The sequence below is a fragment of the Rattus norvegicus genome, chromosome 2 (genome assembly GCF_021556685.1).
Source record: "Rattus norvegicus strain SHRSP/BbbUtx chromosome 2, alternate assembly SHRSP_T2T, whole genome shotgun sequence".
In the NCBI taxonomy this organism is placed as follows: Eukaryota; Metazoa; Chordata; class Mammalia; order Rodentia; family Muridae; genus Rattus; species Rattus norvegicus.
In genome coordinates this window covers 125,870,429-125,886,577 of record NC_141535.1, presented here as the reverse complement: position 1 = coordinate 125,886,577, position 16,149 = coordinate 125,870,429, and the positions used below count along the sequence as shown (strand labels likewise).

Below are 16,149 nucleotides of genomic sequence, written 5' to 3'. Positions count from 1 at the left end.
CTATACCTATTATCCTTAGGTTTGATCTTCTCATTGAATCCTGGATTTCCTGTATGTTTCGGACCAGTAGCTTTTTGCGCTTTACATTATCTTTGACAGTTGAGTCGATGATTTCTATGGAATCTTCTGCTCCTGAGATTCTCTCTTCCATCTCTTGTATTTTGTTGGTGAAGCTCGTATCTACAGCTCCTTGTCTCTTCTTTTAGTTTTCTATATCCAGGGTTGTTTCCATGTGTTCTTTCTTGATTGCTTCTATTTCCATTTTTAATACCTTCAACTGTTTGATTGTGTTTTCCTGGAATTCTTTCAGGGATTTTTGTGACTCCTCTCTATGGGCTTCTACTTCTTTATTTATGTTTTCCTGGAATTCTTTTAGGGATTTTTGCGATTCCTCTCTGTAGGCTTCTACTTGTTCTCTAAGGGAGTTCTTCACATCTTTCTTGAAGTCCTCCAGCATCATGATCAAATATGATTTTGAAACTAGATCTTGCTTTTCTGGTGTGTTTGGATATTCCGTGTTTGATTTGGTGGGAGAATTGGGTTCTGATGATGCCATGTAATCTTGGTTTCTGTTGCTTGGGTTCCTGCGCTTGCCTCTCGCCCTCAGATTATCTCTAGTGTTACTTTGTTCTGCTATTTCTGACAGTAGCTAGACTGTCCTATAAGCCTGTGTTTCAGGAGTGCTGTAGACCTGTTTTCCTGTTTTCTTTCAGCCAGTTATGGGGACAGAGTGTTCTGCTTTCGGGCGTGTAGTTTTTCCTATCTATAGGTCTTCAGCTGTTCCTGTGGGCCTGTGTCTTGAGTTCACCAGGCAGGTCGCTTGCAGCAGAAAAGTTGGTCTTACCTGTGGTCCCGAGGCTCAAGTTTGCTCGTGGGTTGTTGCTTATGAGCTCTCTGTGGCGGCAGCCACCAGGAAGATCTGCGCCGCCCTTTCGGGGAGCTTCCGTGCATCAGGGTTCCAGATGGCGTTTGGTGTTTTCCTCTGGAATCAGTAATGTGTGCAGAGTGCAGTCTCTTCTGGTTTCCCAGGCATGTCTGCCTCTCTGAAGGTTTAGCTCTCCCTCCCACGGGATTTGGGTGCAGAGAACTGTTTATCCGATCGGTCCCTTCTGGTTCCGGAGTTGTCTCAGATGCAGCGGACCTGCTGCTCCTGGGCCCTCCTCTACAGGAACCCAGAGGCCATATACAGTTTCCTCTTGGGCCAGGATGTGGGCAGGGGTGGGCAGTGTTGGTGGTCTCTTCCGCTCTGCAGCCTCAGGAGTGCCCACCTGTCCAGGCGGTGAGGTCTCTCTCCCACGGGGTTTGAGAGCAGAGAGCTGCTGCGGGCAGGGATCCGCCGGTTTGGGACTCCAGCTAAATACCGGAAGTGTTTTCCTGTTATTTTGATGATGATCATCTTAGTGTGAGTGTGTGTCCACAGGCGCGTATGTGCAAGTGCATGCCTTTTTTTTTTTTTTTTTTTTTTTTTTTTTTTGCTGGTAGGGAATTACTTATTTCCTATGTTTTCTTGGATATAGTTATCTTTCTTGGGTTGAGTTTTCCTTCTAGTATTTTCTGTAGGGCTGTACTTTGGGATAGACTCTGTTTGAATTTCGATTTGTCTTGAAATATCTTATTTTCTCAATATATGGTAATTGACAGTATTCTGAGTATACTAGACTAGGTTGACATCTGAGGCTTTTTAGAGATTATAAAATATTTGTCCAGGCCCTTCTAACGCCCTTCTAGCTTTTAGAGTTTCTGTTGAGAAGTCATGTGTAATTCTGATAGGCCTGCCTTTCTATGTTACCTGACTTTTTTTTTTTTTTTCCGGAGCTGGGGACCGAACCCAGGGCCTTGCGCTTGCTAGGCAAGCGCTTTACCACTGAGCTAAATCCCCCATCCCAGTTACCTGACCTTTTAATATGTTACCCGTGCTGCTTTTAATATTATTTCTTTGTTCTGAAGATTTTGTGTTTTGATTATTATGTGGCAGGAGGATTTTCTTTTCTGGTTCAGTCCAACTGGTGTTTTACATGCTTCTTGCATGGTAATAGGCATCTCTTTCTTTAGTTTGGGGAAATTTTCTTCTCTGGTTTTGTTGAGAATATTTTCTGAGCCTTGGAGCTGGGATTCTTCACCATCTTCTATACCTATTATTCTCAAGTTAAGTCATTTCATGGAATCCCAGGTTTCCTGGATGTTTTGTGTCAGCAGTGTTTTTAGATTTAAAATTTTCTTTTACTGGTATATCAATTTCTTCTATTGTAGATAATATATATCAATTATCTTCTACATCTGAAATTCTCTTTTCTCCTGCATCTCCTGTATTGTGCTGGTAATGCTTACATCTGTTGTTCCTATTCTCTTCCCTAGGTTTGCCATCTCCAGGATTTCTTCAGTGTGTTTTCTTTTTTGCTTCTATTTCCACTTTCAGGTCCTGAACAGTTCTATTTATTTCCTTCACCTGTTTAATTGTATTTTTCAGTATATCTTTAAGGGATTTATTTGTTTTCTCTTTAAAGACTTCTATATGTTTGATTGTATTTTCTTGTATTTCTTTAAGGCATTTATTTCGTTTAAGGGAAAATTTCCTCTTTAAAGACCTCTATCATCTTTATAAGATTGGATTTAAGGTCATATTCTTGTGTTTCGGTTGTATTGATATATCCAGGGCTTTCTGTAGTGGGATAGCTGTTCTTTGGAGGTGCTCTGGCTTTTGTTGATTGTGTTTGTTCAGGGGCCTTTAGCCATCTGGACGGTTTTGGTCACTGGATGATATTCTTATAGTAAGTAATAGGCAAAGGGGGGTATACCTCAATGTTCCTGGTGTGATAGGCCTCTGATGGGTATCTGTGGGCTATATAGTTCCTGACCTGCATTTCTGTATAGTTTCAGAGCCTCAGGTCCAATTAAGATAGGTGGAGAGGTGTCAGGAGAATGGAGGTCTCCCTGCGGGGTACCAGGCTGCTCAGGGTATCTTGGCTTGTCCCAGAGAGCTCAGAGAACAATGAGGATCAGTAGAAGAAGGGAAGCTAATCTGTATGGTTCAGGAGTCTGATAGAGGTGGTGGGAGAGTGGAGCAATTGTAGATAATTTAAATTGTTCTTTATATAGCATAAATTCTAAATGAATCAAAGAGCTAATTATTAAAAATATATTGAAAATACAGATTTTATTTCCTTTGTAATCAAAACACAAAACCTAATACCCCAAAAAAGAAAAGAGTAACTGATTTAGCCAAAAAAGTAAAAATTAAAACCAACAGCATAGTAAAATCATGAACTAATCAATAGAGCAGTGATTCTCAACCTTCCTAATGCTGTGACCCTTTAATATAGTTCCTCGTGTTGTGGTGATCCCAACCATAAAATTATTTCATTGCTTCTTTATAACTGTAGTTTTGCTACTGTTATAAGTCATAATATAAATATTGATATGCAGAATGTCTGATATGCTACCCCTGTGGGAATTGCAACCCACAGGTTGAGAAACACAGCAATAGGTTTTTCATCCTCATGGCCATGTCTAAGAGCTGGAGAAGCTCTGCTACTACAAATACCACTATCTTGAACATGATTTTCTGATATCTCAGGCACAGGGGATAAGGAATGGCAATGAAGTTTAATTCCTCAGTGACTCAGATCACTTTCTACCTCCTTTGGCCAGGATCAGTCATGTAGACACACTGTAGCTGCATAAGAATACGAAAGAAAGCTATTAGACAATGTTTGAAGTTAGTCACCTGATCCGATTCTGTTCTCAGGGAAAGCTCAGTCTGGTAATCATGTTCAGAATAAAATGAAATGTAGCAGTAAATTGTTAATCCACTCTAAATTCCCAGGCAGGTGCACCCACCTCCTCTACACTTGCCCAAATGTTTTGGACTCATGAATGAAAGACACGCACGCACACACACACACACACTCAGCCTTATTTTTAATATGCCTTAACGACACAATGGCTAGGCCACTACCTAACTCCAAGTGGCTAACACACACTCCTCTCTGATATTCCTGATGCTGATACTTAGTAAATCTATATTTCATCTTTGCTTCCCTGGCCCCTGCAGGGCAGTCCTCCTGGGACTGTTCTCCCCGGCTCTGACAAGATTGTTATTCTGTTTTATGAAGATCTCCTGCCTGATCCTCCTGCTTCCCTGACATGGTTGATGGTACTGCTTTTCTTCTTCGCATGGTTTCTTGCCCAGAAATCCTAAAAGTCTTGCCTCTGTCTCCCTGCCAACCATTGGTCACCAGCAACTTTATTGCCAATCAAAGCCAACTGGGAAAAGGGAGCCCCCATGTAATTTGGGGAGCTAAATTAACACAAATAGCATTAGAACCAATTCACAACAATGAAAAGCTTGGGAATCTTGTAGAAAGCTATTGAAAGAATTTTAGTAAGAGAGAACAGTGGCTTAGGAAATTAAACTAGTGCAGTCATGATAGGAAGCATTAAAGCCATCCATAAAATTTGAAAATAGAAGTGTAGTGCAATACAACTGACAAAGTAATGAAAATGAAATAAAATGAAATCCATATATCAAAGAAGTCCTGCACACCCATACCCTATGTGTGTTGAACGCTATCCACAATAACCTAAATGTATACAAATCATAGATTCCTTGGTGAATGCATGGATGAATAAAAACTGTGTATCTGCTTGCATGCATGCATGCTTGCAATGTAATCTACCATTAAAAAAAATGAAGTCAGTTGTAGGTGAATTACTGGAAGACACTATGTTCAATGAAATAAACCAGGCACAAAAATGTGAGTGAGAACTTTGTATGTGAGACCTAAAAACTTGGACAAGTGTAAATAGTAAACTTTTAGTTACTAGAGGCCAAGAAGTAGAGTGAGAAAGAGGGTATATGTTGGATAACGAGTTTCAAAATGGTTGCATTGGAGAAGTAACTTCCACTGTGTCACATCTTAGTGCATGTTTGAATTGTCACTCCCAGTCCCACAAGTTTTTGCAATTATGTGTCAAGTGTTTAAAACAAATAGAACAGCTTTACAGAAAGCTAATCCAGTGAGCAGGCAAGGCCTCAGCATGCAGAATAAGCCATAGAGTTTGTGGACCTGTACATGCCGTGGAAATGCTCCACTCCACAAGCAACCACACCATTGGAGCCAAGGACCACATATCCATCCAGATCACTGTAGCCAAGATTGACAGGGTCACAGGCAGGTTTAATGGCCAGTTTAAAACCTACACTCTTCTGTGAGGCCATTCACAGGGTGAGGGAGTCAGATAATTCTGTTCTCTAATTGATTAATCTAACTGATTGAATTGTCTCAAAAAACTTTTGAGCAGAAGGAATTGGGAATATTTGTCCTAAGTAAAGCAAGAAAGTACCTGTTACAATTAAGTCTGCTTTTACTGTGTAGTAGGGCTAGCGTTTTTATTATGACCAGAACAGGAGCAGCACATACACCTCAGGAGAAAAGCCAGAAGTATGTTTCAAAAAAAAATTAAAATATTTTTAACACCATCTATTCAAAACCTCCTTGTCAAATACAACATTCTAAAGTCAGATACTCTCTCACACACAGTTGTGTCACTGTTTGATGCGAGGATGCATCACTAGGTCTATATCATGGCATCACAATACATAAGAAAAACAGAGAGCAGTAAACTTCACATACATTCATTGGTTGGTTGATTGACAGGCCGATTGAGAGTGGAGGTGCTTATATGCCTTAGTACATGTGGGTTCTGGGGTTGCACTCATGTTTTCAGGCTCGGCAGCAAGTACCACTGATCACCACTGAGTCAGCTTTCCAGCCCAACAATAACTTAAGGTTAGAATTTCTCAATTTGTATACGTGTTCAAAACAAATATGTGGTAAAGGGAAAAAAATTCCTTTTGGGTCTTGTTTTAGAATTAGTAAGGATTCTGATGGTCGAATACAGGACAAGAAGGAACACTTGAAAGTAAAAGATGATTTGGGGCCATTTTACATGTTGTTGCCTTCTGTACCTGTCCTTTTAACTAGTTTTCAGACTTTGGGAATATTTTATGCATAATGCTAATATTTAAAAGGCTTCAAGTTTTATTTTTTTCAGATCAGAAATACTCAACTCAGTTTCTCTGTGAGTTGTATAAGTTAGGTCTTTCTTCCTTCCAGTCCCATATTACCAGAAATAAGACTCACACTCAAAATATATTTACAAATATCTTGGCCATATAACTAGGCTCTCCTCTGACTATAGCATAACTTAACTCCGTATTTTTAATCTGCATTCTGCCGCATGGCTGGTCACCAGTGCTCAGGTACCATGCATCTGTGTCTCGCCACATCTTCCACTGCAATTCTCCCACACATAGCTCCATCCCAAAATCCTTTCTGCCTCCCAGACATCCCACCTCCTATTTCCTGCCTAAGCCATAGGCCATCATCATATTTATTATTGACAGGTGCCATACCCATACAGATATAGTCTCTCTTCTGTGAGTCTATTCTTTCTATCTATCTATCTATCTATCTATCTATCTATCTATCATCTATCATGTATCTATCTTCATCTATCTATCATCTATCATGTATCTATCTTCATCTATCTATCTATCTGTGACTGTCTATGAACAGTTGATTAGCATTTGGCATAAGGAGTTCTTTTTACTCTAAACATTTTTTGGCTATACATCTGTAATGTTTGGCTACTATGACTGCTTTTTTAAAGTTTTCTTTTGTTTTTTAGTTAACAGGATGAGCAGCAGCTGCAGGTACTGGCAGATTGCAAAACGCATAATTACTAAAAGTAGCTGAAGCATATTATAGTGTACTTCAGTAGGAAAAACATCTGGCAATGCTGTGTTAATTTGTCATGAGAGAACTTCAAAGAAAGCACTTACTGCATCTGGCAAATCCATCATTTCCCTGAGACAGATAGTACACCTTTTGTTTGTACTTTTCTCTTACACTGTCAAATAGAACCTTGGGTGATTTAATCTTCATTCTTCAGGAAGGGACGTCATGCACTGAGGGACTTTTCCCATATATTTAGTGCCCCAAGCTGCACAGCACCACCTTTTCTTAAGCTGTGCCTCAGTAATAGTGACTGGAACAATGAGATTAACCGACTTGTAATTACTGAAGATGAAACTGTTTTCTCATGCATTTGTGTCTGTGTGTCCACATGTGGGCAAGTGCATGTGTGGCGACCTGAGGTTGACATCCAAGTTGTCTTTGATCACTTTCTCCACTGACGTGGGGTCTCTGAATTGAACTCAAGAGCTTGCTTACCTGCCAGTTTAGCTAGCCAACTTGCTCCTGGGATTTCCTGTCTCCTCTACCTTTGAAATGGCTCACAGGCCGGTCAGCATGCCCATCCAGTATTTTCCAAGGGGCTATTGTTATATGAAGGAAACCTTGCCTGGCTCCTTTCCAGTACTTCCTCAGCCACATCACTTCAGCTACAGCACACAGCAGTACAACGTAGAATTGAAGTTCACTTAGTATTAGAAATACTCTCAGGCTGCCATGGTGGCAAGATAGAAACAAATAAAAAGGTAATTATTATAAAGCACTTAATGCAACCCTTTTAATTATATTAATATCATCATTATTATATATGTTTTATGTATGTGGGTGTTTGGCCTGCATGTAAGTCTATGCTCCTTGTGTACACATTTGGTCTTCTCACAAGCCAGAAGAAGGCTATGGTTTCTAAAGAATTAATTTATAGATGGTAGTGAGCTACCATGTGACTGCTAGGAATTGAACTCTCTCTCTCTCCAGCCCATGTATATTGCCAACACTCAATGCTTCACCTGGCCTGTTTAATCTCATCCTGTGTGTTCCATTTCCATAAATGGTAATATAATCTACCCCATTGTTCAGGTGGAATTCTGAGTGTTTTCATTGCACCCTTAAGTCCAGTCTTCTAATCCACCACCTAACTGTATCTGAAATCTGGCCTTTCTCTTCCCTCACTATGGTTGAGGTCACTATGGTTGAGGTTACACACCTGAACTACTACTAAAACTACTGCATTTGACTGCAGACATTATCTTTGCTATTTTTTCACTGTGAATCAGCAAGATTTTCAGAAACTCAGATTTAATTTTGTTACTTCTCTTCTTAAAGAATGTTAGCACTTTCCCAATGTATGCAAAATAAATCTTAATTGTTCTGACACATAACATCCTTTGTGACCTATATTTCCAGTTCTTGCCTCTATCCCCCACCTACTAATAACCACGCTGTGCCCCATTCATACAGAACCTCCTTCAGTCTAAATGTATTGCCCTTCTTTACCTCCTGGCCTGCACACAAGGGTTTGATTGTCTGTTTCACACGGCCTTTCCTGCCTTTGTCCATCCAACTTCTATTAGCTTGTGTATAACAGCATACAAACCTACTTCCTCTTGTTTGACAGCTAATTCCCTGACCCTCCAGCCACAAGTATTCCTGTAGCACATGACCATTTCAACAGGTTTAGTACCTACAACTTAAGTGTGGGTAAGGACCGACTCGAGCTGGTCTTTTGTCTCACTAGCACTTTACAGAGTGTAGAACATAACTTGTTCCCATGTGAGATTTCTTTAAACAAATGAACTTTGCAATTCCCCTAAATTACTCTCTGACAAGCACTTAAATTAGGAATCACCAGGAAATTTAGCTCATTATGATAAAAATTTGAGATTTTTTTCATAACTTTAAACTTCATAGGAATAATTTTTATTTAAAAAAAAAAACAAAACAGTAAATGGCTTTAGAACATATTGAGTTTCCTAGTTGTAGTATCCCAAATGTATTTTACTATTAGGAGTCTTCTAGGAAATGTTATCATTGGATTCTCACTAATTCTAGTATGAAATCAAGAACTAACAACCTTGAGAAAACAATCTAAAAATCTGGCATTTAAACTGAAGCCTGAAAGATTAGAAGAAATTAACTATACCAACAAAGGCAGCAAGATACTGCAGATGGGAAGGAATAGCAAGGGAAGCCTATGTGAGAGAAGCATAAGAACAGGATTCAGTGAGCTCCAGTGAGCAAAGCGACCAGAGCATACATTAGCTATTAAAATGCACTTACTTATTTCCAGGAAAATATTGAAGACTAATTCAAATTAAAACCCAAAGTGCAACAGGGGGAAATCAGTGGAGGATTTGAATATCCTTAGTTTGATTTTAAGACTTTTTTATTTGTATTATGTGTTTTATAAGCACACATATGGAAGGCCAGGGGAGGGTGGCAGATCTGTTAAAACAGGAGCTGCAGATGGCTGTGACTTCAGTATAGGTGCTAAGAACTTAACTGCGATTGAGGAGGCTTAACAGAAAATGACAAGTCCAAGATCTGCCTGGGCTATAGAATGACATTAAGGCCAGTCTAGGCAACTTAACAACTTAGTGAGCCTCTGACTACAATTCTACAATAGAATGAGACCTCAAGATATCACTCAATGGTTAAACAAACTTGTATAGGCATGCATGATACCCTGAGCTCCATACCACAGAATAAAAGTTAAAAAAAAATCTTTTGCTGAAATATTCAGTTTGTCAGTTTGTCTATACTTTTAACAAACATATATTCCAAGTAAAAATCTGGATAAAATTACCCTTCTTTAGAATTCCTAGGATATCTGTGAACCTTTTTCACACATCTTGCATTAACTGTCAGAGTGTTTAGGACCATGCCAGAATCCTCATCACTCATACACTGCACCTTGCATAGAAAGCTGCCGTGAAACCTGAGACAGTAGAAATGGTGGCGTCAAACACAGTGGAAACCAGCTCCTATAAGTTACTGAAAAATGCTGGATTGGTGGCTTTAGTGTTAGGCATAGTATTATACTCAGCATACTACTGCATGTTTCCTTTGTTAATAAAACAAGTTAACTTTTATTTATGTTACATAGTGTAGAAAATTATATTGTGCAATGTTTTATATTCTATAAATCTGACTAGAATTTGGCCACTTAATATGAATTATGTAAATGATCTAAGATGTTTACAACATTGATAGGCTAGGCAGTTACTAGTTAGTAATACTATGAATAGTAATTTCTTATTCTGTGCATACTTTTGACATACTCTTTGTAAGAAATTATACAGAAATTGTACACTTTCTCTTTAATTCTTTTTCTTTTCTCATACAGTACATCCTGATGTTAGCCTACCCTCCGTGCACTTTCTCCAGTTCTCCCTGCTCCCCATCCACTACCTTCCCTCTTCCCCAGATCCACTGCTCCCCCATTTCACTTCAGAAAAGAACAGCCCTCCCAGGGATAGCAATTGAACATGGCATAACAAAATGCAATAAGACTAGGCACAAACTCTCTTACCAAGGCTGAACAAGGTAACCCAGTAGGAAGGAAAAGGTCCCAAGAGTTAACAAAAGAGTCAGAGATACCCCCACTCCCACTGTTAGGGGCCTCACAAAAAACCCAAGCTAAGCAACCATAACATATGCAGAGGACCTACTGCAGACACACACAGACTCTGTGATTGCTCCTTCAGTCTCTGTGAGGATATATGAGCACTGCCTAGTTGATTTTGTAGGGTGTGTTCTCCTGATGTCCTTGACCCCTCTGGCTCCAACAGTCCTTTCTCCCACTCTTCCATGTAGTTCCCCAAGCTTGAGCTAATCTTTGGTTATGGATCTCTACATCTGCTCCCATCAGCCTCTCTATTAATGACTGGGCATGGATCCATGAGTATAACAGAATATCATTAGCAATCATTTCATTGAGTATTTGTTTTGTTTGTTTGGTTTTGAATTGTGTGGGTTTGTGGGGGGTTGGTTGGTTGGTTGTCTAATGTCTCATTGTCTAATGTGAAAATTTCCTATAAATATCCCATAGTGTCAGCTCATCCTCAGAAGTCTCTGGTATTAAAGGCAGTGTGAAATGCCTGGCTGAGAGAGGAGCCACAAGTAACAGGCAGACTCTAGGAACTCCTAGATAGAGGCAGTGAAATCACGATGCTTTTCACCCTTTAATACTTTTAAATTTTCTTTCACAAGACAACGCTTTCAAATATTTTATGTTTTGGAAAATATAAATATCTCTAAATCTTTATCCAAACTCCTCCTGTTAGGTTCCTCACTAAATGTTTGTTGAACAATAGCATTTTATGACTGCAAAGTTTTCTATAAAAACTTAACAATGGGGCTGGAAAGATGTTCTAACAGTTAAAAGCACTTCCAGAGGACCCACATTGCTGCCGTTAACCCTAATTCCATGAACCCATTGCTCTTTTCTAGCTTGCTTCGGCACATACCATATATTAAAAAACACATACACATAATAAATAAAAATAAATTTTTAAAAGACAGCCATAGATTATCAAGTTCACACTAATCCCCTGTGTAAATATGATGTTAAATATTTTGAAAATAATAATTCCCATTTTTGAAGTTTCCATTCTACTTAGAGAAGGGGTGTGTTTGTGTGTGTGTGTGTGTGTGTGTGTGTGTGTGTGTGTGTGTGTGTGTGTGTCACTAATAAACATTAGTAAATTCTTCAGATGTACAGAATGTACCTACAGATGTAGGTCATAAAGATGTGAAGTAGAAAGCCATTAAGAGACATAAGGGAGAAGGTTAAAGTCTCTACACCCTATAAAAAGTAGGAAAGTAATCACCTTGCAACGAACCCAAAAGAAGAAAGCCACACAAACATAGTTCCACCTCCAATAACAAAAATAAAAGGAAACAACAATCACTATTCCTTAATATCTCTTAACATCAATGGACTCAATTCCCCAATAAAAAAAACATAGACTAACAGACTGGATATGTAAGGAGGACCCAGCATTTTGCTGTATACAGGAAACACACCCCAGTGACAAAGACAGACACTGCCACAGTAATATGAAGTAAAATCAACTTTCAACCAAAAGTTATCAAAAAAGGTAAGAAAGGACACTTCATATTCATCAAAGGAAAAATCCACCAAGATGAACTCTCCGTCCTGAATATCTGTGCTACAAATGCAGGGGCACCTACATTCATAAAAGAAACCTTACTAAACCTCAAAGCACACATTGCACCTCACACATTAATAGTGGGAAATTTCAACACCCTACTTTCATCAGTGGACAGTTCATGGAAACAGAAACTAAACAGAGACATAGAGAAATCAACAGAAGTTATGAAACAAAAGAATTTAACAGATAGTTATAAAAGATTTCATCTTAAAACTAGAGAATATACCTTCTTCTCAGTACCTTATGGGACCTTCTCCAAAATTGACCATATAACCAGTCACAAAACAGACCTCAACATATACAAGAAAATTGAAACAATCCCAGGCATCCTATCAGATCACCATGGACTGAGGCTGGTCTTCAATAACAATAAAACGACAGAGAGCCCACACATACGTGGAAGTTAAACAACTGTCTAGTCAATGATAACGTAGTCAAGGAAGAAAAAAGAAATTGAAAACTTTTTAGAATTTAATGAAAATGAAGGTACAACATACCCAAACTTATGGGACCCAGTGAAAGCTGTGCTAAGAGGAAAACTCAACTCTGAGTGCCTCCAAAAAGAAACTAAAGAGAGCATACATTAGCACCTTGACAGCATACCTGAAAGCTCTAAAACAAAAAGAAGCAAATACATCCAAGAGGAGTAGAAGGCAGGAAATAATCAAACTCAGGGCTGAAATCAACAAAGTAGAAAAAAAAAAGAACTATACAAAGAATCAACAAAACCAGAAGCTGGTTCTTTGAGAAAATAAACAAAATAGATAAACCCTTAGCCAAACTAACCAGAGGGCAGAGAGAGTATATCCAAATTAACAAAATCAGAAATGACAAGGGAGATATAACAGATCTGAGGAAATTCAAAACTTCAACAAAACTGGAAAATCTGGATGAAATGGACAATTTTCTAGACAGATACCAGGTACCAAAGTTCAATCAGGATCAGATAAATCATCTACACAGTCCTGTAAGTCCTAAAGAAATAGAAGCAGTTATTAAAAGTCTCCAAAAAAAAAAAAAAAAAAAAGCCCAGGACCAGATGGGTTTAATGCAGAGTTCTATCAGACCTTCATAGAAGACCTCATACCAATACTATCCAAATTATTCTACAAAATAGAAACAGAAGGAGCATACCCAATTCCTTCTATGAAGCCACAATTACACGTATGCCTAAACCACACAAAGGCTCCACAAAGAAAGAGAACTTCAGACCAATTTCCCTTAGGAATATCAACATGAAAATACGCAATAAAATTCTCTCAAAACAAATCCAAGAACACATCAAAACGATCATCCATCATGATCAAGTAGGCTTCATCCCAGGAATGCAGGGATGGTTCAATATACAGAAATCCATCAACGTGATCCACTATGTAAACAAACTCAAAAAAATAAATAAATAAATAAACCACATGATCATCTCATTAGATGCTGAGAAAGCATTTGACAAAATTCAACACCCCTTCATGATAAAAGTCCTGGAAAGAATAGGAATTCAAGGCCCATACCTAAACATAGTAAAAGCAATAAACAGCAAACCAGTTGCTAACATTAAACTAAATGGAGAAAAACTTGAAGCAATCCCACTAAAATCAGAGACTAGACAAGGCTGCCCACTCTCTCCCTACTTATTCTATATAGTACTCTAAGTCCTAACCAGAGCAATCAGACAGCAAAAGATCAAAGGGATACAAATTGGAAGGGAAGAAATCAAAATATCACTATTTGCAGATGATATGATAGTGTACTTAAGCGGCCCCAACAGTTCCAGCAGAGAACTACTTAACTTGATAAACAACTTCAGCAAAGTGTTGGGGTATAAAATTAACTCAAACAAATGAGTAGCCTTCTCTACTCAAAGGATAAACAGGCTGAGAAAGAAATTAGGGAAACGACACCCTCCACAATAGTTACAAATAACAAAAAATACCTTGGTGTGACTCTAACGAAGCAAGTGAAAGATCTGTATTGCAAGAACTTCAAGTCTCTGAAGAAAGAAATTGAAGATCTGAGAAGATGGGAAGACCTCCCATGCTCATGGATTGGCAGGATTAATATAGTAAAAATGGCCATTTTGCCAAAAGCAATCTACAAATTTAATTCAGTCCCCATCAGAATTCCAATTCAATTCTTCATAGAGTTAGAAAGAACAATTTGCAAATTCATTTGGAAGAACAAAAAACCCAGGATAGCTAAAGCTATCCTCAACAATAAAAGGACTTCTGGGGGAAATCACCAATCCTGACCTCAAGCAATATTACAGAGCAATAGTGATTTAAAAAAAAAACAAAACTGTATGGTATTGGTACAGAGACAGGCAAGTACATCAGTGGAATAGAATTGAAGACCCAGAAATGATCCTACACACCTATGGTCACTTGATCTTTGACAAAGGAGCTAAAACCATCCAATGGAAAAAAGATAACATTTTCAACAAATGGTGCTGGTTCAACTGGAGGGCAACATGTAGAAGAATGCAAATTAACCCATTCTTAGTGCCCTTATCCAAGTGGATCAAGGACCTCCACTTAAAACCTGATATACTTAAACTAATAAAAGGAAAAGCCTTGAACACATGGGCAGTAGGGAAAATCTGAACAAAACAGCAATGGCTTACGCTCTAAGATCAAGAATCCACAAATGGGCCCTCATAAAACTGCAAAGCTTCGGTAAGGCAAAGGACACTGTCATTAGGACAAAACGGCAACCAACAGATTGGGAAAAGACCTTTACCAATCCTACATCCAGTAGAGAGCTAATATCCAAAACATACAAAGAACTCAAGAAGGTAGACTTCAGAGAGCAAAATAACCCTATTAAAAAATGGGGTAAAGAGCTAAACAAAGAATTCTCAGCTGAGGAATATCAAATGGCTGAGAAGCACCTAAAGAAATGTTCAACATCCTTAGTCATCAGGGAAATGCAAATCAAAACAACCCTGAGATTCCACCTCACACCAGTCAGAATAGCTAAGATCAAAAACTCAAGTGACAACAGATGCTGGTGAGGATGTGGAGAAAGAGGAGCACTCCTCCATTGTTGGTGGGATTGCAAGCTGGTACAACCACTCTGGAAATCACCATCTGAGGTTCCTCAGAAAGTTGGGCATTGTACTACCTGAGGACCCAGCTATTCTACTCCTGGGCATATACCCAAAAGATGCTCCAACAAAGACACATGTTCCACTATGTTCATAGCAACCTTATTTATAATGGCCAGAGGATGGGAAGAACCCAAATGCCCTTCAACAGAGGAATGGATACAGAAAATGTGGTACATCTACACAATGGAGTTCCACTCCACTATCAAAAACAGTGACTTCATGAAATTTATAGGCAAATGGTTGGAACTAGAAAATATCCTAAAAAAAAAAAATCCTGAGTGAGGTGACCCAATCACCTAAAAACACACATGGTAAGGGGTTGAGGATTTAGCTCAGTGGTAGAGCGCTTGCCTACCAACCACAAGGCCCTGGGTTCGGTCCTCAGCTCCGTTTAAAAAAAAAAAAAAAAAAAAAAAAAAAACACACACACACACATGGTATGCACTCACTGAGAATTGGATATTAGCCCAAAAGCTTGAATTACCCAAAATACAATCCACAGACCGCATGAAGAAGGACAACCAAAGTACAGATGCTTCAGTCCTTCTTAATAGGGGAAACAAAATTATTCATAGGGGGAGATATGGAGACAAAGTTTGGAGCAGAGGTTGAAGGAATGGCCATATAGAGCCTGCCCCGTCTTGGGATCCAGCCCATACATACACAACCACCAAAACTAGATATTGATCAAACCAAGAAGTGCATACTAACAGGAGCCTGATATAGCGGTCTCCTGAGATGCTTAGCCAAAGCATGACAAATAAAGACGCAAATCCTAGCAGCAAACCATTAAACTGAGAATGGGGTCCCACTTGGAGGAGTTAGAGAAAGGACTGAAGGAGCTGAAGGGGCTTGCAACCCCTTAAGAACAGGAATACCAACCAACCCGAGCTCCCAGGGACTAAACCACTACCCAAAGACTACACATGGAGCTGCATATGCATATGTAGTAGAGGGTGGCCTTGTTGGGCACCAATGGGAGGAGAAGCCCTTGGTCTTGCCAAGACTGGATATCCTGGTCCCAGTGTAGGGGAATGTCAGGGCGAGGAGGTGGGAAGGGGGGGTCGTTGGGGAGGGGGAACACCCTTATAAAAGAAGAGGAGGGGGGATGGGATGG

The 16,149-nt window shown here is 39.2% G+C and overlaps 1 protein-coding gene across 17 annotated transcripts in view; it reads left to right on the top strand.

Moving 5' to 3' along the window:
- Nucleotides 1-16,149, top strand: part of Sclt1 (sodium channel and clathrin linker 1) — a 158,798-nt gene that overhangs the window by 130,050 nt on the left and 12,599 nt on the right.